The sequence below is a fragment of the Pristiophorus japonicus genome, chromosome 4, assembly GCF_044704955.1.
Source record: "Pristiophorus japonicus isolate sPriJap1 chromosome 4, sPriJap1.hap1, whole genome shotgun sequence".
Classification (NCBI taxonomy): Eukaryota; Metazoa; Chordata; class Chondrichthyes; family Pristiophoridae; genus Pristiophorus; species Pristiophorus japonicus.
Window position 1 is genome coordinate 103223141 of NC_091980.1, and position 25796 is coordinate 103248936.

Here is a 25796-nt window from a genome sequence, read left to right on the forward strand (position 1 = left end):
TAACTGCTGCACCTTTATTGCATGCACCCCTAATTTCCTGTTTGATGCCCTCCCCAACATCATTACTACTGTTTGGAGGTCTGTACACAACTCCCACTAACGTTTTTTGCCCTTTGGTGTTCTGCAGCTCTACCCATACCGATTCCACATCATCCAAGCTAATGTCCTTCCTAACTATTGCATTAATCTCCTCTTTAACCAGCAATGCTACCCCACCTCCTTTTCCTTTTATTCTATCCTTCCTGAATGTTGAATACCCCTGGATGTTGAGTTCCCAGCCCTGATCATCCTGGAGCCACGTCTCCGTAATCCCAATCACATCATATTTGTTAACATCTATTTGCACAGTTAATTCATCCCCCTTATTGCGGATACTCCTTGCATTAAGACACAAAGCCTTCAGGCTTGTTTTTTTAACACACTTTGTCCTTTTAGAATTTTGCTGTACAGTGGCCCTTTTTGTTCTTTGCCTTGGGTTTCTCCGCCCTCCACTTTTCCTCATCTCCTTTCTGTCTTTTGCTTTTGCCTCCTTTTTGTTTCCCTCTGTCTCCCTGCATTGGTTCCCATCCCCCTGCCATATTAGTTTAAATCCTCCCCAACAGCACTAGCAAACACTCCCCCTAGGACATTGGTTCCGGTCCTGCCCAGGTGCAGACCGTCCGGTTTGTACTGGTCCCACCTGCCCCAGGAATTTGAATCCCTCCCTGCTGCACCACTGGTCAAGCCACGTATTCATCTGCGCTATCCTGCGATTCCTACTCTGACTAGCACGTGGCACTGCTAACAATCCCGAGATTACTACTTTTGAGGTCCTACTTTTTAATTTAGCTCCTAGCTCCTTAAATTCGTTTCATAGGACCTCATCCCTTTTTTTACCTATGTCGTTGGTACCAATGTGCACCACGACAACTGGCTGTTCTCCCTCCCTTTTCAGAATGTCCTGCACCTGCTCCGAGACATCCTTGACCCTTGCACCAGGGAGGCAATATACCATCCTGGAGTCTCGGTTGCGGCCGCAGAAACGCCTATCTATTCCCCTCACCATTGAATCCCCTATCACTATCGCTCTCCCACTCTTTTTCCTGCCCTCCTGTGCAGCAGAGCCAGCCACAGTGCCATGAACTTGGCTGCTGCTGCCCTCCCCTGATGAGTCATCCCCCCCAACAGTACTCAAAGCGGTGTATCTGTTTTGCAGGGGGATGACCACAGGGGACCCCTGCACTAGCTTCCTTGCACTACTCTTCCTGCTCGTCTTCCATTCCCTATCTGGCTGTGGACCCTTCTCCTGCGGTAAGACCAACTCGCTACACGTGATACTCACGTCATTCTCAGCATCATGGATGCTCCAGAGTGAATCCATCCTCAGCGACCGTCAGGAGCTCGAGGCGGATACACTTCCCGCACACGTAGTCATCAGGGATACCGGAAGTGTCCCTGAGTTCCCACATGGTACAGGAGGAGCATAACACCCGACCGAGCTCTCCTGCCATGACTTAACCCTTAGATACACTTAAATTCGCAACACAATGTTAAAAGTTACCGACTAATATAAAAAAGAAAAAGAAAAACTACTCACCAATCACCAGCCAATCACTTACCCCCTAGGCTGTGACGTCACCTTTGTGTTTCTTTCTACTTCTTTTTTGCCTTCTACCTGTAGCTGCACCGGCTAGCCTTTTGTAGGCCTCTGCTGATCCCCGGACTCACGCCTCAGCGACCACGAACTCCCGCTGCCTCTCGCGGCCTTTTGTAGGCCTCTGCTGATCCCCGGACTCACGCCTCAGCGACCACGAACTCCCGCTGCCTCTCGCGGTCTTTTGTAGGCCTCTGCTGATCCCCGGACTCGCGCCTCAGCGACCACGAACTCCTGCTGCCTCTCGCGGCCTTTTGTAGGCCTCTGCTGATCCCCGGACTCACGCCTCAGTGACCACGAACTCCCGCTGCCTCTCGCGGCCTTTTGTAGGCCTCTGCTGATCCCCGGACTCACGCCTCAGCGACCACAAACTCCCGCTGCTTCTCGCGGCCTATTGTAGGCCTCTGCTGATCCCCGGACTCTTGTATGCTTACATAGCGGATGTATATTGTAGCGTAAATAAAGAAATGCAGAGAGTTTTTCACCTGTACATGCTGTGCATGGCTGACACTGCTGGATCTTCCAAGATTGGCCCTTATTACACATTCATGGAGAGCTCACTGATCTTCCAAAACGTACACATATGTTTGGTGGTATAATAGTGCTAATGTGGCAGTCTGACTCTGGTGTCTGCTGTTCTCTTCTTCTATCCTATGTCACTTCAGTAATTAAATACTACATCTGGAGCACATTAAAAGAAAATAGCATAGGTCATTTTAAATTGGCTTTCCAATGGGCATGCAGGACTCCTGAGGCTTTGTCGCTCCTTAAGCTGGAGTGAAAATATATTCTTTAAGCCCTCCTTTTCAGATCCTCTTTTCTTTAGTGACCTTCTTGCTCTGCGGAACACTTGTGAATGTTTCATTTACAGTCAGCTGTCTGTTGATTTGGGCAGCTCTTTTTAATTAGATAAACATCTCCTACATGTTCTGAGCTTAAAAAGAATAGACAAAAACAGTCACGGAAAGAAAACAATCCCACCAAAAAACTCAGCACGTATAAGAGCTCCTTTGTGTTTGGAGCAACAATTACACCAACTCAATTTGAGCAGCTGAGTGCATAGCATAGTCCCATCATTAAGGATGGGACATTTACACAAAGAATATTTTAAATCAAATTTAAATGAAACTGAATATGTTAACACATCTCTTGCCCTACCTGCGCAAGAGCTCTTTACATTGAACTAAAAAGCCAAATAGCAAATGCACTGTGTGAGAGTGTTCATATAATTGAAATTTATGCCATTTCCAATGCCTCCAGACACTCAAATTGCACAAATATTCCTTCAGTTTCAAAATCTACCCTTATGAGTAATGTCAACATCCAGTTCTTTTGACTCACCCAGTTCTGATGTTTTTCAAAAGATACTTTGTTTAAATATTTGGACTAGAAATTGCGTATCAACATCTGCAGGAGCGCAAAGCATCGCCGGGCGCTACGCAAGTGAAGTCGACGTGCACTTCCAGTTTAGCGCTCCAGGAAGGAAGTGGAGCACTAAATCAAGCGCTAACACTTCCTGTGGAGTGCGAAATCTGGCAAGCGGGGCAGTAGCGGGGCAGTGGCGGTGCAGCGCTGCCTAATGTCGAGGGCAGCGCTGCTGAGAATGGAGTCTCCTTCCCTCTCTTAAAGGGAAGGGCCGTTGCTGCAGGCTCTGCATTATAACGATTTTCCTCGTCAAAGATGGCGGCCGCGATCTGCGACCATCATCCCCAAGCACTCAAACAGAGTGCAGGACTGATCAATCGCGGCAGAACCAAATGGAAAAAAAAATGACCTAAGGGCTGAAAACACATTTTTACTCACCCGAGCAGCATTATCTTTAAATACCACTCCCCAAGCGGCCAGCCTCCCTTACAACGCCTCCTGCAGCTGCCGGTGTTGATACCCGTCGGAACCAAAGTTCGTATCCGGGGTGCTACCAGGGCGCTGCGCAACCAGATGATGTCATGATCTCCGGAGCACAGGAGATCGTGGCATTAGGGATTACCACCATTGCAAACTTCCACAGCAGGTTTGAGGGAGTCAGTACTCTCGGTGCGGCCGGTCGCAGAGCTGGTAGCGCCGCATTATTGCTCCCCAGAGGCGCTAACGAAGGCGCAAAGTTATCCAATTTCTTCCCCGTAGTGCTGAATGACATCACTAGGGGTATTGATTTGAAGCAGCTTGACTGTGAGAGGAATACATTATTAGTTTCATGATCACAAACCCAAGGATGAGTTAGCATTAATTATGTTTGGCAATTTAGCTTTCTCAAACTGTTCAGCTCACTTACACTTTGAAAAGGTGTCATCAGCACTCAATGTTAAAACAAAACTGTTCCAAAATCAACTGAAATGAACAGAACAAAAAAATAGCACTTTTAAAAATGAGGGAACTTCTTTAATGAGAGGTATTTGAGATGGGATGGCTTTTTTCACCTCTGATTAGGGTAAAGCAATGGTTCTATCACTAGCTCATCTTCTAAAAATAATAGAGCTGAAATTCTGATGGGCAAGTGAGGTGAAGTAAAACCTGCAAGTAGAACACTGGCCAAATGGAAAGACATGGACCCCATCCCAAATGGATGGATGAGAAAATGGATTAATAACCTCAAGAGTTCTGCCAAGGTAAGGCAAGCCAGCTTTGCACTATATCAAGCTATTGGACAAAACTTGCAGGCCACAAACAGTTTCCTGTTACTGTGGTACATCCTGACTGAGGCTGCATGCTAAGGCCTCATTAAACAGCTTTATGCAAGCTTCACATGCATGCCAATACTGTATAGCATCAAGGCACACTTTATTCCTGCCACTTCAAACTGCAGCTGTTGTTAGTTAACCATTTAGAGATGTGCCCCTACAAAGCAACCTAAAGATTGTCAGCTTATAAATTAGGGAGCGCATTAAGAATTATCACCCAAGTGAATAATCCACAATTAAGCAAATAATTAGGGATACAGTACCCTCAGTGGGTTACTTTTATGTGTTATAAATTGGTGCTATTAAAACCTTTTTGAACTGGGAATACATTTCCCTTGTTAGTCATAAATCTGTTATATATGATACTGTTATTGAATTATATTAATAACTGTGGGGGGAGATTTCTACTGTTCCAAATTTATAGCAAATTCTTAAAATGCCTGTGTGAAAAATGTATTTAGGAACAGCACAACTCTTCCCCCCATGTTGCAATCAGTGTTCAGGACATTGCAGAGTAATGTGGGTCTCACAGGCTCCTGGCTTGACTCTGTCAAGCCAATGTTACTAAGTTCAGATGAGCATGGCCATAGCATAGTAAAACTAAAATAATTTAATTCCATAGAACAGGTTAGTAGTCAGTACACTGGTAAAGTACAATAACAGAAACCCCCCTCTAAGTATTTATTTTATTTACTTACTAACAAAGCTCAGGGAATGACAAATATTTTGTAGGTTCCATTGTGATATTCTCATGGTCTCGTCTAAGGATGTTAATTTTACAACCAAAGTTAAATATTGCAGCAAAATGTGATAGCAATGGCACTAAACTGAATATTTGAAATTTGTAGGGCAGATATGTGAAAGCAGACAAATGTCATTTTGCCCCATGTAATTTTTGTTCTCTTCACTTATCTTGGAATTAATGTTTTGTATTGTCTAAAAATGAAAGGTAATTTCTGAAAGCACTTATCATTTTGTAATAGTGACAATCTCCAGAGTCTGCTCTGTGCCAAAATGTTCTATATAACACAGACTGTCCTACATACCAAACTGTGTTAATATGTAGAGGAGATATTAATACTGACCTTTTTTTCTGAAAGTGTACTTTTCATTGAGTGTAATTATAGCTCCACCAAATGCCTGTCTGTCAAAGCAGTACAAATGATTATATTAGAATGAAACGGTACGGCTTCCTATCCTTTCTTTCTACAAACTTTGACACTGTCAACTGTCATAAGCACAATTAGAAAGGAGCAGACTCATCAAGCACAGGCAAGTTTTTGCTCTTCAAATAGTTCTGTGTAATACAAAGCGAAAAGGCTTTAGACAAGTCATTTATTATTAATCAGTCCTGACAAAAAAAATGTCTTTGATCAGCACTGCAGATCCCAGATTGCTAGAATTAGTCATCAGCATTCACACTCTGCCATCTTTGTATAACTGTGAGGTTAGCTTTATGAGGTAAGTGCAAATTATGGCTAAAAGCCAGTTTGCCTTCCATCAATATTGTCAATCTTTATCAGTTTCATTTCACTAGTGTATTAATAAGCTGTCAAAACCTATCAAGAGCTTACTTCAAATCAACCTTACGGATTGGAATTGTATTTAAATCAAACAGAATACTTTGCTGGACTTTATGGGCCCGAACTTGGTCAATGAGCTACCCATTACTGCCCACAGCCACCGAGGTAGAGCCCCAAAAAAATATTTTTGCCGAAATTCCTCACGTACCGCCCATCTACCGCCCAGGTACCGCGCGGCAGGAGTTTCTTCGGGGAAGTACCGCTGGTGCAACTTTCTACTGTCCGCCCATGCTGGAGGCTCCAAATATGTGATTTTAGTGGTCTAGGATCCTCTAAGATGCTGCTCCCGCCCGCCAGAATGACTGCTGGAAAAAAGGTGGTCTGAGCTGCCTGTAAAGCGGGCGCCAGGTACAATAGCGCAGAGTGGTCCAGAGCTGCACATCCCGGGTCACATACATATACTGCACCATTATCACACCCTCAGAATAAATTCACAGATGGAAATTAAACTGCTCAGAAAGACTTCACAGATGTAAAAATGAGCCCCTCACCACCTCTGCTCCATGATGTTGTGCAGGCGGGCAGCCGGAGCGCTGCTGCCATGTTCGTCATGGAGAGAATGTAGGGGGCGAGATGGAATTCGCTGGCAACTCCGGCTCCTCGGGATCTGTCGGCCTCGCTGGTGTGGCATCGGAGGTTCCATGACATGGCTCAAAAGCATTGATTGGCACATGACCTCTACAGAGTCGGTATTTCATTCCACCGCACTGATGAGCCGTGACATACTGGAAGAATGCTCCTCTGCAAAGGTGGCAATGCTGGCAGCTATCCCAGCCATAGCTTGCAGCAGATCTCGACCTATCTCGACACTCGTCCTCGACAACTGGACCATTTTCTGGATTGCTGCCACCCGTCCTGTATCCTCATCGGCTTGTTGCATCATAATGGGTTGTTGTGGCTTAGTGGCTTTTCCGGCACAGGCTTCTGCGCCTCCTAACACTTGTTCCTGAATCTGGGTGGTGGAGGTGAATGCAATGGATATGGATGATCTGGGGGTGAGGGCGTGGAGGAAGAAGCTGATGCATTGGGCTGCTGACCACGTCGAGGTGGAAGGCATTGGTGTTTGACACTGCCTTTGTGTGTCAGAGGTGGATGGGGTGCATTGATCGGTGCTGTCTGAATCAAGATCTGGAAAAGACAACATTTAGATGTATAGCGGGGGCGGGGGGTGGGATTGGTCATGCTGACATGTGTACCGTCACATTTCACATTCTTACTTCAAGGACTTCCATCGCTACATGAGCACACCATTGTAGTAAAAAGCATTTGACATAACATTACATGACCTTGCATGACATGAGCATGACGCAGACCGGAGATTCGGATCTGCACGGGATCGGCACCACCCTGTGTGGTGGCACGGGGGTGGTTACCCACCATAGCCAAGGCATGCTCCTCTAGGCTAGTCACTTCGATGACATCTGGTGGGCCCTCTCCTGTGCCACTCTGCTTTGATGCGTTGGATGCTCTTTTATTCTGCAGAAATAAAAGTTGCAGCCTTTACCCGGTTTGCTCATGCAACACACACACACAGACACAACGGACACAGAACCTTTGGGAGTAATACGGGAGTGCAACAATACATGTTTACATACTCTTGCTGACGTAACAATATCGTTGCATCATTTCCGACACTGGTCTCTATTCCGCACAATGTTGCCCACTGAGGACACGACCTCACCAATCTTCCGCCAAATGCGTCTATATTGGGGTGGTGCAGGCTTGCCACGACCATCCTGGGTGAAGTCTTTATAATGGTGCTCCATCTCACATACAAGTTCCTCCAGCTTCTTCTCAGTAAACCAGGGAGCTCTGGGCTTCCCTCCCCAGACTTCTTGGAAGCTTTTTTTGTATTCATGACAGTTTTGTTAGATGGATGGCTGATGATGATCTCGTTTTTCTCTCTCCAAATCTGACCCCCCTGCAACTGGCAGGTGCAAGTGTGTAGTGAGGTTTTATGTGCATGCACAGCTGTGTCCTCAGCCCCAATCAGGGGAAAAGTGATGTCATCGCCCACAAGAAACTACAAAAAAAAATCTAAATCTCGCGGTGCACGGCCTCCGATGTTTGCCGAGTCGAAAGGCCTGCACCTACCGCTCACTGTTGCTGCCGCCCATTCGAGCCTGCTCCCGCTGCCTGCCACTCCCACTGCCACGAACAGAACCGCGACTAAACTGCCCGACTGGCCCCAGCGGCAGCAGGCGGCAAAAACTCACGGTCTGCCCGGGGACCGCTGAGAAACGGATGGGCCTTAGCTCCCACCAAGTTCCTGGCCTACATTCTTTTAGTCACCCTCAAAAATGGCATATCTCGCAAGAAACAGAAAAGCTCATGAAAAATTAATGGATTTATTTTAAATGAAACCATTAAGTATCTTTGTATCATTTTCCACAGATTGAAAGACTGTTATTTTTCTTATCCAATGCTATTTGTAAAGATAAAGGACCCGAACTTGGTGGAAGCCAAGGCTTGCCCAAGTGCTGCCCAAACGACAGCCGATGGCTGCTGAGAGACCGGGCGGTACTTTGCCAGGAAGATCCCTCTAAAAGAGATGGCAGTACTGTCCGGCAGCCAAATAACGGCTTACACCATCAATCTGGGCGGCAGCGGGCGGGTGTTCCCAATCTTGGTGGCAAATACGTTCATCGCCAAAGTGTTGCCAAGGATTGAGTCAGGCCCAGAACACTGAAAATAAAAATATTCACAATAAAAAACCCACCATAACACCTTCAGGGGACCCCATAGAGTTAAAACCCTGAAAGAATTAAAGTTTAAAAATGTTCACTAACCTTGTTTTGCAGGTCTTCTTACTTACTATCGGAGTTAGACCTGCCTCCACGCAGCGGTCCTTCGCCTTGCTGCCGCCGACTCTCACCTGCACCAATATGCCAGCTCGGTGGGCAGGAGGTCACTTACGTGACTTGGCCGCCAGAGGTCATCAGCAGGTGTCAGTGGGCGGTTGCCGGCGGTACTCCGCTCCCGCCGGATGCAGACCTGGAAGAATCTGTCACCGAGGGGAGAGTGACTAAAAAACTTGGTGGCAGCCGCCGGCGGTGGGCGGTAAGGCCACCAATTTCTGTCCCAAAGCACTTGCAATACTCAAGAATAAAACATCTTCTGATGTATGAAGCATTTTCTAAGCTATCTTCAAGTAGGGAATATAAGCTCCAGTCAGAAAGTAACCCAGCTCTACTGAGGTGGTGAGGCATTGCCTCAATTCATCACATAGTAACAACAGAAAGGAAAGAACACAAATGCTAGGTATATGCAATAATAACAGAGAGTGCTAGAATTGAATACTAATCACCTATCATCTTAAAGAAAGATACAGGGTCCTTAATAAAAGGTCCCACTCACAACATTGATGCATCTTTCTCTTTCAAAGCTGTCCCATGGTGGATTTCCAGAATTTTCAGTTTTTAATTCAGTTGTCCGCATGTTGAGTAGAATTATGGGGGTTATTTTAACTTACAATGGGTTTTGGGTTGGCATGCGTCAAACCGACCTGACATCATCAATTTGAGGCCCAGACTATTTTAACTCTTATTTAAATTTGATGCAATCACGTTGGGAACGGACAGTATGACCACTTTCTGGGCAGGATTTTCAAGAGACCTCCAGAGGACTATAAAAGCATGTCAACATCTCTTAACGAGAGTTTCCATTCACTGTTGCCAGATTGGTCTGTGATGCTGCTGGAAAGTGGAGATTCTTGTAATATATCGCCTATTGACAGGTGTTAGATGTTAGAATTAAGAAGCTCATTTTAAACGTCTTTAATTAATGAATAACCTGTATGTTTGTAACTTCCTTTATATGCATTGATTGTATGTAAAACTCACTTATAAATGATAGAAAATGGCCTTTTAACATAAAAATGGCCAAAGGCTGAGAAGCAAAGCATCATGGTAACTTGAACCATTATTATGTTAACCATTTTTGCAACTGCTGATGCAGCTTCATTTAGAACCAGAATTATCAAGGCCAAAATTATTAATCACATATAGCATTCCTTATCATAATTTTGTAAAGCCAAGCTCAGTATGATTCTATGTGACATGGTCTGTATAATTGTTCTCAGAGAAGTGATTCCTGCCACAGAGAGGGAGAGGAGATAGAGATAACATAGAAGGTCAAAAACAGTAGACTCAATATGATCTATTGTGAGACTGAAACAGCTGCAGATTTTGACAGCCTTTGAATGGAAGGGAAAGGGTATAAAGTAACAGCTCTTCTACCAGGAAGGCAGTGCGAATCAAGACAACAGGAGATAAGGGGATCTGCACCACAGTCTCTCGAGAGGACGCTAGTGGGAACAGACTATGTATTACTTTTTGTAACAGAACGTAATTTATTTGATAAATCTCTGTTGTTTTTACTCAATATACCTGTATTAAAAGCAATTTTTATAATCTGAACAAGAGTCTCCTAGTCTGAATTAAATATAAACCCTGAGAATAGTTGAATTGCTATAATTAGCAAAGCGGCAAAAAGCTGCTAAGTAGTTAAAAACTACATTCTCACCAACGAGTCACAAGACTGCCCCGATTCTCTGATCCCTCCTTGGTGGTCTCAGTCTAAGAGGTGAGGGCAAGGAGAAATGTTCTGTTTCTCAGCAGAGGGAAGAAGATTGTCGACCTAAATCAAGCCTGCTGCAAATCACCATTTTGCCAATGGTGTGCATTGAAAAGGTTATGTATTGGTTTGTCCTGGAAAATAGGGCATTGTTGACCTGCTCGCTGCACTCGTGCACTGCAGACTGAGAGATGCAGGAGATGTCTCCTGAAGCACCCTGGATGGAGCCTGAGGCAAAAAAATTAAAGGTGGTCATGGTCACCTGGGCCAGTGGGCAGCAGATCTTGTTGCAGGAGGCTGCAGAGAGCAACGACAACCTTCTTAGAGAAGCACCGCCTTCTCGTGCACTGTTCCCTTTTGGCCTGTGAACTCTGTGGGCTGGGTATGGCCTTCTACGAACAGTCCTCACCTGCTGCCTTCCAACAGGGCAATCTGTTGCTTTTCCTGGTTGTTGAAGGTGCTGCTACTGATATTGCTGTTCCTCTTCTTCCTCAATTCACAACAGTGAATCAAGACTTTTGCCCATAATGAGGTTTGAGAGCTTATTCAGGGTGAGTAAGGCAAAAAAAAATCAGAAACAAGGAATTTCCGACTCAGAAAACCATTAGATATGCAAAAATCACAATAACACAAAGATCTCTATTATCTGAGTGTCTGCACCTGAACGTCCCTTTAAATATTGCTTCCAGTGACCCTCTGAAAACCATCCACTAGGTTTTCTCAGCGGGTTGAGTGTCCCGTGGGACTGACGATTCTTTGAGTTAAAAATGCATTGGGCCCTAATGACACCATAGGACCCTGATTTGCAATGTATTCATGAGGTGCCTAATTAGAGCCACAGTTAAATCCGATGGCAAGCAGGAATGGGGCAGTAAGATTTTGGAGGCAATTTTTACTGTACACCCGCCCCCTCTTGTGGGTGGAGTGGGTTAATGTCACCCCGAATATCTGAGCAGAAAATTGAGACATAATTTGAGGCCATTTTATAGTTTAGACACCTGCAGATTAAATCCAAGCTGTTAAAAAGAATTCTTTGGTGATTGTTTCCCACTGTAATACATGAGATAAAGTTATGTGTAAACCTGAGATAAATTCAAAATTTGGACAACTCCACTCGACATTCCATGAAAGTTTTGTCAGACAGCTCCTGAATAACTAATAAAACCAACTGTACATAAAAGGTAACAGTTAAAAATAAGAAAATACCCCCGGTCATAATCAGCGGCTAATTTTTTACCTCAGCAGGCAACAAAAAAGATCAAAAAATGTCGTAGCGGCCATCCTATTAGGTCTTGTAACAACTCTCACAACTAGAATTAAGCAGCTGTGATATTTCAGCGTTCATAGCATTATGGCTTGATGTCATAATAAAATATCCACTTCAGTGACACCACAGCACCAGTATTTTTGGGTTACAGGATTATCCAGGCACACCGACTGCAAACATAGGAGGAAGTGACATATCGAATTAATGCTATCTCGCAAATCAGAATGATGGTTAGGGAGGTCCAGAAAGAATTTGTTGGTATCAAGAAGGTTAACAAAGTAACCACTTTAATTTAAGTTTGTAATCTGCACTATTTTACATCATTTACCAACATTTTTTTTTATTCAATCAATAGATTTTTAAAAATTATGTTGTTATAGAACTGAAAAATATGTTATGCCCTGAGGGAGGGGAAAAAAACTGATGGAAAGGTAAAAGTAGCAATACAATTGGGCAAGGACAGCCAAATTGTAAATTCTCCCTTTGAAATGAGTGTGGGTTTGCGAGCGAGTGGGTAGTTAAAAGCACTGAAATTGTCAGCGCATCGGGAAGCCGCCCTTTCCCGCTGATGTCCATCTTTAACTCCGGCGTCTTTCTCAATGTGCCAGAGACCCGCTCGGGATAGGCAGGCGACTTAATTCAAGTATTTAAGAGCTTGTTAACAGACTATTAACAGTTTTTTTTAGCATGATTTTGCAGCTTTTATTGGGAGTGCACGGGATTCGCAGGATTCCTGAAACTTGCCTGTGAAAGCAAGGCGAGAGTTGAGCGGCCATTGTGTAAATCAACAATTAACAGTTGAAATAATCACATAAATACTCACACCTCACATCTGCTTCCCTGCCTGAAGGAAACGCTTTTGCTGACATCATTGGTGCAGAGAATTTGCTTTATCTGGAGTTTGCAAGTGATTTCTGCAACCTCTGAAACCACTCTCACTTCTCCTGGCATCTATCAGATCAGCATGGATGCGCTTATGCTGTTTCACTTTGGACCTCAGATTCAGACCAAGATGAGCCGCAGCAGCAACAACACCAGCAGCAGCAGCCTTCTCCTCACCGATCTACTGCTCCATGGAAGATGGGGATGAGCACAGAGGTTCACATCGCCGAAGGCGGTATCCCTTCCAACACATGATATAAAGGCAGAGGATTAACATTGTGGACATGACTGAACAGCAGTGCTTCACGAGGCTCAGGTTATTGCATCAGATTGTGGCAGACATTTCTAGCTTGCTGGGAGAAGATCTGCTGGCAAGTGAATTTGGTGGACATGGCTTACCAGCGGCTGTCAAAATGACTACCACCATCAACTTCTTCGCCTCAGGCACCTTCCAAGGATCTGCAGCAGACATTTCCAGGATCTCACAGTTGGCCACACACAGATACATGACCCAGGTGACCGATACGATGTTTCACAAGTCAAGCACTATGTGCACTTTGCCACTGATGAAGCCAGTGTTACTGAGAGGACGCTCGATTTTGCGGCTTTTGCTGGCTTCCCACATGTGCAGGGCATCATTGACTGCACACAAATGCCCATCAAGGCAGCCCCAGATCACCCAGGAATGTTCATGAACCAGAAGGGTTTCCTCTCCGTCAATGTGCAGTTCGTGTGCAACCACAAAAAGATCATGTGCCAGATTCCCAGGGAGCTGTCATGATTCATTCATGATGCGCCAGTCCACCCTCCCTCAGCTCTTCGCACCTCCAAACATATTTACTGATTGGCTGCTTGGAGATAAGGGCTATCCACTGAAGACGGAGGTCAAGCAATGAGGCCGAAGAGCGCTACATTCAAAGCCCCACTTTTTAAAAAAGGAGGGAGAGAGAAAACAGGGAATTATAGACCGGTTAGCCTGACATCGGTTGTGGGAACATGTTGGAATCAATTATTAAAGATGTAATAGCAGCGTATTTGGAAAGCAGTGACAGGATCGGTCCAAGTCAGCATGGATTTATGAAAGGGAAATCATGCTTGACAAATCTTCTAGAATTTTTTGAGGATGTAACTAGTAGAGTGGACAAGGGAGAACCAGTGGATGTGGTGTATTTGGACTTTCAAAAGGCTTTTGACAAGGTCCCACACAAGAGATTAGTGTACTGGGGTAATGTATTGATGTGGATAGAGAACTGGTTGGCAGACAGGAAGCAAAGAGTAGGAATAAACGTCATACATTACCCCCTTTTCAGAATGACAGGCAGTGACTAGTGGGGTACCATAAGATTCAGTACTGGGACCCCAGCTATTTACAATATACATTAATAATTTGGATGAAGGAATTTAATGTAATATCTCCAAGTTTGCAGATGACAGTAAGTTGAGTGGCAGTGTGGGCTGTGAGGAGGATGCTAAGAGGCTTGGACAGGTTAGGTGAGTGGGAAAATGCATGGCAGATGCAGTATAATGTAGATAAATGTGAGGTTATCCACTTTGGTGGCAAAAACAGCGAGGCAGAATAGTATCTGAATGGTGACAGATTAGGAAAAGGGGAGGTGCAATGAGACCTGGGTGTCATGGTACATCAGTCATTGAAAGTTGACATGCAGGTACAGCAAGTGATGAAGAAGGTAAAAGGCATGTTGGCCTTCATGGCGAAAGGATTTAAGTATAGGAGCAGGGAGGTCTTACTGCAGTTGTACAGGGCCTTGGTGAGGCCACACCTTGAATATTGTGCACAGTTTTAGTCTCCTAATCTGAGGAAGGACATTCTTGCTATTGAGGGATGCAGCGAAGGTTCACCAGACTGATTCCTGGGATGGCAGGACTGACAGATGAAGAAAAACTGGATCGATGAGGCTTATATTCACTGGAATTTAGAAGAATGAGAGGAAATCTCATAGAAACATATACAATTCTGACGGGATTGGACAGGTTAGATGCAGGAAGAATGTTCCCGGTGTTGGGAAGTCCAGAACCAGGGGTCACAGTTTAAGGATAAGGGCTGAGCCATTTAGGACCGAGATGAGAAGAAACTTCTTCACTCAGAGAATTGTGAACCTGTGGGATTCTCTACCACAGAAAGTTGTTGAGGCCAGTTCATTAGATATATTCAAAAGGGAGTTAGATGTGGCGCTTACGGCTAAAGGGATCAAGGGGTATGGAGAGAAAGCAGGAATGGGATACTGAAGTTGCATGATCAACCATGATCATATTTAATGGTGGTACAGGCTCAAAGGGCCGAATGGCCTATTTTCTATGTTTCTATGTTTCTACGACCAGGTGTGTAATAGAGCAAGAAATCGGGATGCTGAAGGTGCACTTCAGATGCCTGGACACCAGCCAGGGTCTCCAGAATGATTGTCGTATGCTGTGCACTGCACAACATAGTGCAACAGTGAAGATTGGAGCTGTAGCAGGAGCCAGCCACAGAGTCTCTCATAGGAGGAGGATTAGGAGAAGGAGCAAGAGGAACCTGAGGAGGAGGAGGAAGAATCTGAGGTGCAGAGAGGCCCAGGAAGGACCCATAATGGCACAATTTAGTTAAGTTGTACCATTGCACCCATATGGCACCCAGATGTTCATTCAAATTGGGCTCCCCCCATAACCACAAAGCAGTCCTAAAATGAGTAAACCATTCCTGTCACACACCCATTGCTCAAGGTTAAGTAATACCTCACTATTCACTCCAACTGACCGGGTCATTTCCCAGGTAACAGGCAAAATTGGTCAAGACGGGAAAGAAATGAATTTATGTGACTCATAAATAGAACTGAAATGTAATGTTCTAATATTTTGGAACACAAATGTGCATACCCTTGTGCATCTGCAATTGTGGCATTTTTCTTTACCTACTACGTCTACAATGTGCACCCCCTGTGGCTTCAGCAGAAGTAGAGCAGTCTGCTCACTTCCCTGCTCTGACTGGTGGACAGCGTCTGGGTATTGGAGTCTGTGAGGGCTCCTCCTGTACCTGTGTGGGGACAGACTCAGCCATCGGGATCCGAGGCAGCATGTGAGGCTCTGACTGAGGGGGAGGCAATGGGGAGATGTAGGAGCACTTTGAGCAGAACCCTCACTTCCATGTGCCCTTTCAACACTTTGCATTCTTGGACAGATCTGTGTGCACCTTTGTAAGTGGCTTAGTGAGTTGCAGTGAATAGTGAGACATAACGGCACCCCTCGCAATGGTCATGACTGTGAAAAGAATGGCTTTGGCATTGTAGGGATGCTTTATGGTGTTAGTGTGGGGTGGTGCCAACCTGCCGCATCAGGTGGCAGTCAGGGTGTACAGTGTCAAGTGAAGTAAATGTGGCCATGGTGAGGCCATCCCTGGCCTCCCAGGCAGCAATGTGGTCAAGCGCTGATGCCCTGTGTCCTGTGCAGCATCAGTTGATTGCGGAGAAGATTGGTGTTGTTGTTGGTGATGCGTGTGTTGGGACTGATCATGGTGAGATTCTGAGGACCAAGGTGAGATAGTTTCAATGGCACTGATGCTGATGTAATAAATGGCAGGTGAACAGATGACAGAAGCGATCTGTCAATGATGAGCGAGGTTGTTCCAATGAGGTGACACTGGATAGAGAGTTTACTCCAAACACTTGCAACCTGCATAAAGCTCCACCTGACTTCCAAATGCAGTAAGCAACAGCTTCTGAGCTTGGAAAGTGAACAACTGTGAGATGGGAGCTTTTGTAGCACATTTCAAGCTGTCACATAATCAGATGTTGCCAAGATCATTCAACTCCAGACCTGCTTACCTGATGTGATCCCCGAGCAGTGTGGACCTATGGGTGACCTCGTAAAATGTAAAGGTGAGCTCAAAATATTTCTTAATGGGCTGTTAACAAGGTCATAATGGCCTGACTTGCCTCCCCCGCCGCTGCGTGTCGGGTCTGGTCAGCACTGATAGATCTGAAATCTGGGAAATGCCTGTGGAGGTGAGTTGACAGCAGGGTCCCGACCCGCTGTCAAAAAAAAAATTCCCACCCGACACGCCACCAATCGCGCCCTCTGACCGTCCCCCCACCCCCGAAAAATTGCCACCTATGATTCTATGATGGCATTAGGATGAGGTTAAGTGTCAGTGGTGAATAGTCAAATGGGATGTGAGTAGGTGCATAGACAGTGAGGTTTGGGTGTACCTGCATGGTAGGTTGGTTTGAGGAGTGATGTGCAGGAGTAGGCTTGAGAAGGCCCCTGATGATGAGGTTGAGGTGACACGCACATCAGGATGTAGTTGAATGTGGTATTGTACTCACCATTCCTGACTTCATGAGGTCATTAAATCTCTTCCTGCACTGGATCCAGGACCTGATGACAACACTCCTGCTACTCACTTCATTGGCGATCTCCAGCCATGCCCTGTTTGTCTGTGCGGCTGACCTCTTCCTCTCGTCACCAGGGAAGACAAACTCCCTGCAGGCTCTCACTACCTGGAGCAGGATTTCCAGGGAGGTATCACTAAATTTTGGTGCAACCTTTTGGCATTGTGCCGAATTTTTTCTTGACCAATGTTTAAACCTTTAGAATCAAACCACTTGTTTTCTCTGACACCAACCACTTTCTCCCCCACCAACCTGCCCAGCTCCTCCACCAAACTTCAACTGTCATCTGTGCAATGCTCCTTTCAATAGATGAGATGAAGTCAAGTCATCCGTGAAGTCATCAGACCCGCTCCACTTAATTGGCCGGGAAAGCCACGTGACTAATTCAATTGTAGTAGTTTTGTTAAAAACACACTGTAGAGCGCGCTAAAGAACGTTCGGGATAGCGACCCGCTACACAGCCCCCCCCCCCCCCCCCGTACCCAACCCTTCGGAAAGGTAAAGGGCTAGACTTTCCACTTTGCTATCTATCGCCCAATGTACGATGTCTCAGTCTTACTGATCGTTGGGACATAGCCCATTTTTTGGATATTGTTTTTCCACTCGGCGATAGGTCAGCGATGTGAAATGGGCAATGCGAAAGGTCGGCGATGTGACGTTCGCCCATCGAACGGCCAGCGATGTGAAAGGCCAAAGCTTCCCTAGCAACGGCCTACAGAGCATTCGATTTTTTTTTCTTGACTGGTTTTCCCACATTTTGGGAGGTCAGGGGTCATCCACACACGCGCAGAAGGCACAAGGAGGGGCAGAGAGAGAGAGAGAGAGGTGGAAGGCAGAGACGAAAGAGAAAGAGAAAGAGAGGAGGGATCAACAAAAAAACTTTATAAAAGTTCATAAAAGTTATATAAGATGTCGGAAACACATCAAGAAGCTGAGGGGGAGAGGAAGAGGTCAAAGCCCTTTAGTGATGAGACCAATGAGGTCCTAGTCAACGAGGCCCATTCCTGGTGGGGCGAACTGACTCGGGGTGTGTAAAGTCCTTACTCGACAGCATGAAACCACACGAGGCATATTCTGGGGACAAGGTCACTCTGTGACCTTAACTCTTTATTCCAGGACTCCAGAAGTGATGACCCTGCGTGGGACCTCCCTTTATATATCTGGTGTGATCAGGTAAGGCATGACTCCCACAAGTTCACCCCTTGTGGTCAAGGTGTGCATCTAGGTTGAGTATATACAGTAATACAGTGGTGTTACATTGTGGTTACAAACATGACATCACCTTCCCCTCCAAAGTCTTATTAGGATCATAGGTTTAGTCTTTCATGTGGTCTACGGTCCCTCGTGGAGCGCCGCAGTTGGGGCTCTGGTTGTTGGACACTGACATGTGTGTCTGTCACCCGTGGTGATTCTGGCCTGTCCGGGCTGACCGCAGGGACTGTGCATTCTTCTGATTGCTCTTGTTGCTTGTTCACTGGCTGTGGTGTGAGCTCCATCTCATGGTCTTCTTCAGGTTCCTCCGTGTCGATGCTGAACCTTTTTTTACTTGGTCCAGATGCTTGCAGCATATCTGGCCATTGTTGAGTTTTACCACAGTGACCCTATTCCCCTCTTTGTCAATTACAGTCCCCTCAAGCCATTTGGGCCCCATGGCGTGATTGAGGACGAATACCGCATCATTTATTTTTATACATCTCCCCCTCGAATTTCGATCATGGTACTCGTTTTGTGACTTGCGCTTGCCCTCAACTATGTCGGTCAGGACTGGGTGGATGAGGGACAACCGAGTTTTGAGTGTCCGTTTCATTAGTAGCTCTGCAGGAGGGACCCCTGTGAGCGAGTGCGGTCGGGATCTATAGGCCAGCAGGAGGCGCGATAGACGGCATTGTAGGGAGGGTCCCTGAATCCTGGGCATACCTTGTTTTATGATTTGGACCACACGTTCCGCCTGGCCATTGGAGGCCGGCTTGAACGGTGCTGTCCTGACGTGGTTGATGCCATTGCCCAACATAAACTCCCGGAATTCATAGCTTGTGAAACATGGGCCATTATCACTAACCAGGATGTCTGGCAAGCCATGAGTTGCAACGATCGTACGTAGGCTTTCTGCGGTGGTGGATGTCGTGCATGAATTCAGAATGATGCACTCGATCCATTTCGAGTACACATCTACCACAATAAGGAACATCTGTCCCATGAAGGGGCCCGCGTAGTCAACATGAATGCGTGACCACGGCTTGGTGAGCCAGGGCCACGGACTGAGCGGAGCCTCCCTAGGGGCATTACCCAGCTGGGCACACGTCGTGCACCTGCAAACACAGTGTTCCAGGTCTGAATCAATTCCAGGCCACCAAATGTGTGACCGGGCAATGTCCTTCATCAGCACAATGCTTGGGTGCTCGCTGTGGAGTTCCCTGATGAATGCCTCCCTGCCCTTCTGGGACATAACTACCCGGCTGCCCCATAGTCGGCAGTCAGCCTGGATGGAGAGCTCATCCATCCATCTTTGGAACGGTCTGACCTCCTCAGGGCATGCTCCGTGTGCGGGTGCCCAGTCCTCAGTCAGGACACATTTCTTAATCAGGGGTAGGAGGGGATCTCTGTTTGTCCAGATTTTGATCTGGCGGGCTGTGATGGGGGAGCCTGCACTGTCAAAGGCATCGACAGCCATGACTATCTCGGCGCTTTGCTCAGCTGCCCCCTCAGTGGGGGCCAGTGGGAGCCTGCTGAGCGCATCAGCGCAATTTTCAGTGCTGGGCTGGTGCCGGATGGAGTAGTCATAAGCAGCCAGCGTGAGAGCCCATCGCTGTATACAAGCTGATGCATTGGCATTGACAGCCTTGCTGTCTGACAACAGGGATGTTAATGGCTTGTGGTCCATCTCTAATTCAAACTTCCTACCAAAGAGGTCCTGATGCATTTTTTTTACACCTTAGACACATGCGAGCGCTTCCTTCTCGACCATCCCATATCCCCGTTCTGCTTGAGAGAGCGACCTGGAGGCATAAGCCACAGGTTGTAGTTGGCCCTCAGCATTGCCCTACTGCAACACGCACCCAACCCATCGGACGATGCATCACATGTCAGAACCAATTTTTTACAGGGGTCGTACAGGGTCAACAAATTGTTTGAACAAAGTAGGTTTCGCGCCTAATCGAAAGCCCGTTCCTGACAGTCCCCCCAAAACCAATCGCAACCCTTATGCAGGAGCACATGTAACAGCTCCAACAACGTGCTCAAATTCGGCAGAATGTTCCCGAAATAGTTCAACAGTCCCAGGAATTAACGCAACTCCGATGTGTTGCAGGGCCTGGGTGCTCGTCGAATCGCCTCTGTTTTGGATTCGGTGGGCCGAATCCCATCTGCAGCAACCCTCCTGCCCAGGAACTCAACCTCAGGAGCTAAAAACACACATTTAGACTTCTTGAATCGCAGGCCTACCCGGTCCAGTCGGCGTAGCACCTCCTCCAGGTTGCAGAGGTGTCCCTCGGTGTCTCGACCCGTAATGAGGATGTCGTCCTGGAATGCGATCATTCCAGGAATGGATTTAAGCAGGCTTTCCATGTTTCGTTGAAAAATCGCGGCTGCTGATCGAATGCCAAACGGGCACCTGTTATAAGCGAACAGTCCCTTGTGCGTGGTGATGGTGGTCAGTAGTTTGGATTCGTCGGCCAGTTCCTGGGTCATATAGGCTGAAGTGAGGTCAAACTTGGTGAACAGCTTGCCATCTGCCAGTGTGGCGAAGAGGTCCTCCGTTCTTGGGAGCGGGTATTGGTCTTGTCGGGACATCCGATTGGTGGTGGCCTTGTAATCGCCTCAGATCCTGACAGAGCCATCCGCTTTTCGAACGGGAACAATGGGGTTTGCCCAGTCGCTGAATTCAACAGGCGAGATGATGCCCTCTCTCAACAGCCGGTCCAATTCGCTCTCAATTTTTTCTCGCCTCACATACTGCACCGCTCTTGCTTTGTGGTGCACTGGCCTGGCGTCCGGGGTGATGTGTATCACTACTTTAGTGCCTTTGAAAGTCCCGACGCCAGGTTGGAATAGTGAATCGAATTGTTGTAGGACTTGTGAGCACGAACTTCGCTCCACAGATGACATTACGTGAACATCCCCCCATTTCCAGTTCATCTCGGCTAACCAGCTCCTCCCCAACAGTGCGGGACCATTACCCGGGACAATCCAGAGCGGCAGCCAATTCACTAACCCATTGTGTGTGACAGCCAACATTGCACTGCCTAGCACAGGAATGATTTCTTTGGTGTAAGTCCGTAATTGTGTTTCAATACGTGCTAATTTGGGTCTACTGGCTTTCAGCAGCCATAGCTTCTCAAATTGCTGAACGCCCATGAGTGACTGGCTGGCCTCAGTGTCCAATTCCATGCGTACTGGGATACCATTTAATAAAACCCTCATCATCATTGGTGGCATTTTGGTGTATGAGCTGTGAATATTCACCACATGGACCAGCTGAACCTCGGCGTCCATCGATTTGCCCCAAAAGTCATCCTGCCTCAAAGAACCCTCTTCTGGTCCATCTGCCTCATATATTAGTCTGGTTGCAGGCTTTCTGCACATTCGAGCTAAGTGGCCACTGAGATTGCAGTTCTTGCAGACAAACTGTTGAAATCTGCAAGATTTAGCTGAGTGTTTTCAGCATGAGTTAAAGTTTCCATTGTTGGGGACAAAGGAACTATGGCCAGGAATTCCGCGCTGACTGTCCCTTTGACTGCTCTTAAGTACCCTATTAGTGGTTGTCAATGGCCCCATCTCAGGCCGCATTGTCCACTGCAATGGCGTGAATGTCCATTCAGCTTGCCATTGTCTCTGTTGAGGTCCTTCTCTGGGCTCTATTGCTGCCTGGGGAATGTTGAACTGCCACTGCCTGCTTGCGGGGCTCTGAGTCGCATTGATGATGTTGACTCCCTGATCCATTGCCGCGTTAGAGGCAGAATTGCGCGCGTATATTATTTTCGTCTCTTCCTCCCCTGCCATGAACGTTTGAGCTAACAACGCCACCGCTTCCAAGGTCAAATCCTTGGTCTCAATTAATTTGCGGAAAATTCCCGCATGACCAATGCCCTCGATAAAGAAGTCCCTTGCATCTCCCCCCCGGCAGGCGTCTGTGAACTTATAGAGGCTGGCCAAACGCCGGAGGTCCGCTACGAAGTCCGGTATACTCTGTCCTTCACGACGTCAGTGGGTGTAGAATCTGTGTCGGGCCATATGTATGCTGCTCGCCAGTTTGAGGTGCTCCCCGATCAATTTGCTAAGTTCTTCAAAGGTTTAGTCCGATGGCTTTTCGGGTGCTAGTAAGTCCTTCATGAGCGCGTAAGTCTTTGGCCCGCAACTGGTCAAAAGGTGAGCCCTTCGCTTCTCGGCCGCTGCACCTCCCAGCCATTCTTTGGTAACAAAGCTTGGCTGAAGCCTCTTGACAAAATCATCCCAGTCCTCCCCAACACAGTACCGTTCCTCGGTGCCACCGGTTGCCACTCTCGTGGGTCGTGAATTCCCGTTTCTCGTCGCCAATGTAAAGTTCTTACTCTACAGCATGGAACCACACATTCTGGGGACAAGGTCACTCTGTGGCCTTAACTCTTTATTCCAGGACTCCAGTAGTGATGACCCTGCGTGGGACCTCCCTTTATATACCTGGTGTGATCACGCAAGGAGTGTCTCCCACAAGTTCACCCCTTGTGGTCAAGGTGTGCATCTAGGTTGAGTGTATACAGTAATACAGTGGTGTTACATTGTGGTTACAAACATGACAAGGTGTGCACGGGAAATCCCCACCCCGAGTTTATAGAAAAATTTGGGCGGAGATCGCTGCGGTGGTGTCCTCCGCATCCCATGAGGCGAGGGGGTCGGACCAGTGCCGGAAACGTTGGAATAGCTTGGTAGCTGCAGCAAGAGTAAGTTGCATTTTATATTGTACTGATGCAAATTTTAATTATGATAATGAATCGCCTGTATAGAATTTAATTTGTTTATTCATAAATGTTTTACATTAACTACATGTTAAGATCCGGACAGGGCTCTGAACCTGGAACTATGTATGGGGCAGTGTGGAGGGAGCTTTACTCTGAATGTAACCCCATGCTGCAGCTGCCCTGGGAGTGTGGAGGGATGTATATGTGTCAAGCTGTAGCATATAACATTTTAATCTCTTGTGACTCCATGATACTACCTAGTCAATTAGCTTATGCTATACTCTTTTCTCGTTTGCAGAAGAAGATATAAGTCAATCGGGCTGAGCAGAGGCGCACCGGGGTGGGGGGCTCTACTCAGCTTCAACCACTGACGGATCAGAGGAGCGTGCAACTGTGCTCGTGGGCCACAAAACCCATTCGGCCACCACCCGTGATCGGGAGGAGCCCAGTTATGCGCCTCGTGAATAATGTAATGTCCTGCAATTATAAAGCAATATGCAATATACGAATGATGTCATGTCATGCACGCAGCCTTTGTGCATAAGAAGCAGGTGATGCAGCCGCTACAGCTTTTTGGGGTAGTGAAATGTATTGATATGTAACGTCTCTCGTTAATGTGCACCGTTATGTTCTAATAAGCTCTGTAATAAGATCATATGTGTTTTTAAGGTCATCCTGAGAGGCTGGTCGAGGTGCAACCAGCACCTGCACCAGCAGCTGTTGAAGAGCAGGAGGAGGAGGAGGAGGAGGAGGACGAGCTCGACAACACTATCATCACCACTGAGCTCGAGGAGGAAGAGGAGGAGGAGGAGCACCAGCAGCAGCAATAGACAGCTATGGAGGGGTGGGATGAACCTGCGGTCATCTCACTTGAGATAGAAGAGGCGCTGGAACCAAGCACTGCGCATCATATTGCACACGGCAACACCACGGAGGCCAGGTCAGCGAGGTCAGCAATCGCCTCCCTCGGACGGTCAATTGGAGGGCTTGATCTCCCTGTGTTCGGAGACGGTCGCAATAGGTCGCGAGCTTCTCCAGGGGTTCACTCAGTTCACGTCGAACTTTTCCCAGGTGTCTGCTATGCAAGTGCAGTTAGCACGGCAGACCATGGAGGGGATCCGAGAGCAGACCGCCGCAACCAATGTCCTTCGGCATGCGCTGCTGGCTGAACACGGCGCTGCACCCCAAGGTGTCATGTTGGGTCTGAGTACAACCCCGAGCACTCAAGCGAGTACGGAGGATACACTCCCTCTTGACTCAGAAGACGAACAGCCAGCTTCGACTTTCACTCCAACACCTCCACCACGGCAGGAATTCTTGTTGTCGCCCGCTGCACGCCAGCGTCATCTCGGTCTGCGCAGACCAAGACGGGCGGGTGGTGTTAAAACATGGGGTGGTAAAGGACCTAGAGGGAAACGTGGCCGCAGGTAGGGAGGGGGTTTGTTTTTGCAATTTAATGTTACATTTTTTATAGTTCATGTGCATTCATAGTTGTTGGGGGGGGAAGGGGGGGTGGGGGGGTTTGGTGGGGGTGGGGGGAGGCGGGGTGGAGAGGGTGTTGACAAAAAAAATTAAAATTGCTTGTTTGAAATAAAAAATTTTACTGAATTTAATAATTGTTGTGTATTCTCTTATAGTTAAGTTAAAATGTTAAATTTTAAAAATGCTTAACAATTGTTCTGTATTTGTTGCGCATTCTCTTATAATAACATAAGTTTACTTAAGTTAAGCATTAATGCAAATGTTGTATAACAAAAGCCAGGCCAGTGCAGGCAAGGCAATAATGGAACTCAACGCAAATGCAATTTTTGTTTAACCATAACTGTAAATGTAAATGTGACTATCCCCAATGTAAGTTCATGCAAAGCGTTCATAAATGAACTGCTCATGCAACAGCTTAGCAGCCGCATAACTCCCACGGGGAGGTGGGGGGTGAGATCATGGCTAGATCACCAGGCTGATTGGCCTCCCCGAGGTCTTCACCAGCCTCCTCTTCTGCCTCCTCCTCCTCTTGCTCCTCGCCGGCTGGCTCTTCCATCTCCCCTCCTTCTGGAGGTGGGCCTGCAGCCCCATCTGGCATTAGTCATCCTTTCCTTATAGCTAGGATAAGCAGCATGCAACACACCACAATAAACTCAGTGACCTGGTCAGAGTAGTACTGTAGGCTGCCACCAGAGTGGTCCAGGCATCTGAAGCACTGCTTTAGGACTCCAATTGTCTTTTCGACGATGTTGCGTGTCGCTATGTGGCTTTCGTTGTAACGTTTCTCTGCTTCAGTGACGTGATTACACAGTGGGGTCATCAGCCAGCTGGCAAGACCATATTCCTTAGCCCCCAGCATCCAACCATGACCTTCTGGCTGATTGACAAACAGGTCAGGGATAGCACTCTCACATAGGATGTGCGCGTCATGGGTGCTGCCAGGAAATGTAGCATTTACTGTCATGATTATTTGTTTGTGGTCGACAACAAGCTGCACATGCAGGGAGTGGAATCCCTTTCTGATATGAAACACCTCCATGTTCTCTAAAGGGGCTTTCAGAGCAATGTGTGTGCAGTCTATTGCTCCCTGCACCTTGCTATTCTCGAGAAACCCAAACCCCTCCTGGTCTGTGCCTCCCTGGTCATAGGGAAGCTTATAAAGTCCATCCTGTGAGCGTAAAGGGTTTCAGTCACCTGCTGAATGGAGCAGTGTGTGGCGTGCTGAGAGATACTGCAGATGTCGCCAGCTGAAACCTCTAAGGATCCTGACGCGTAGAAGGATAATGCCACAGTAACCTTCACCTCAATGGGCAGTGCGGTTCTGATGGTGCTGGAAGGCTGCAGATCCCCATTGATGAGATGGCAAATCTCATCGATG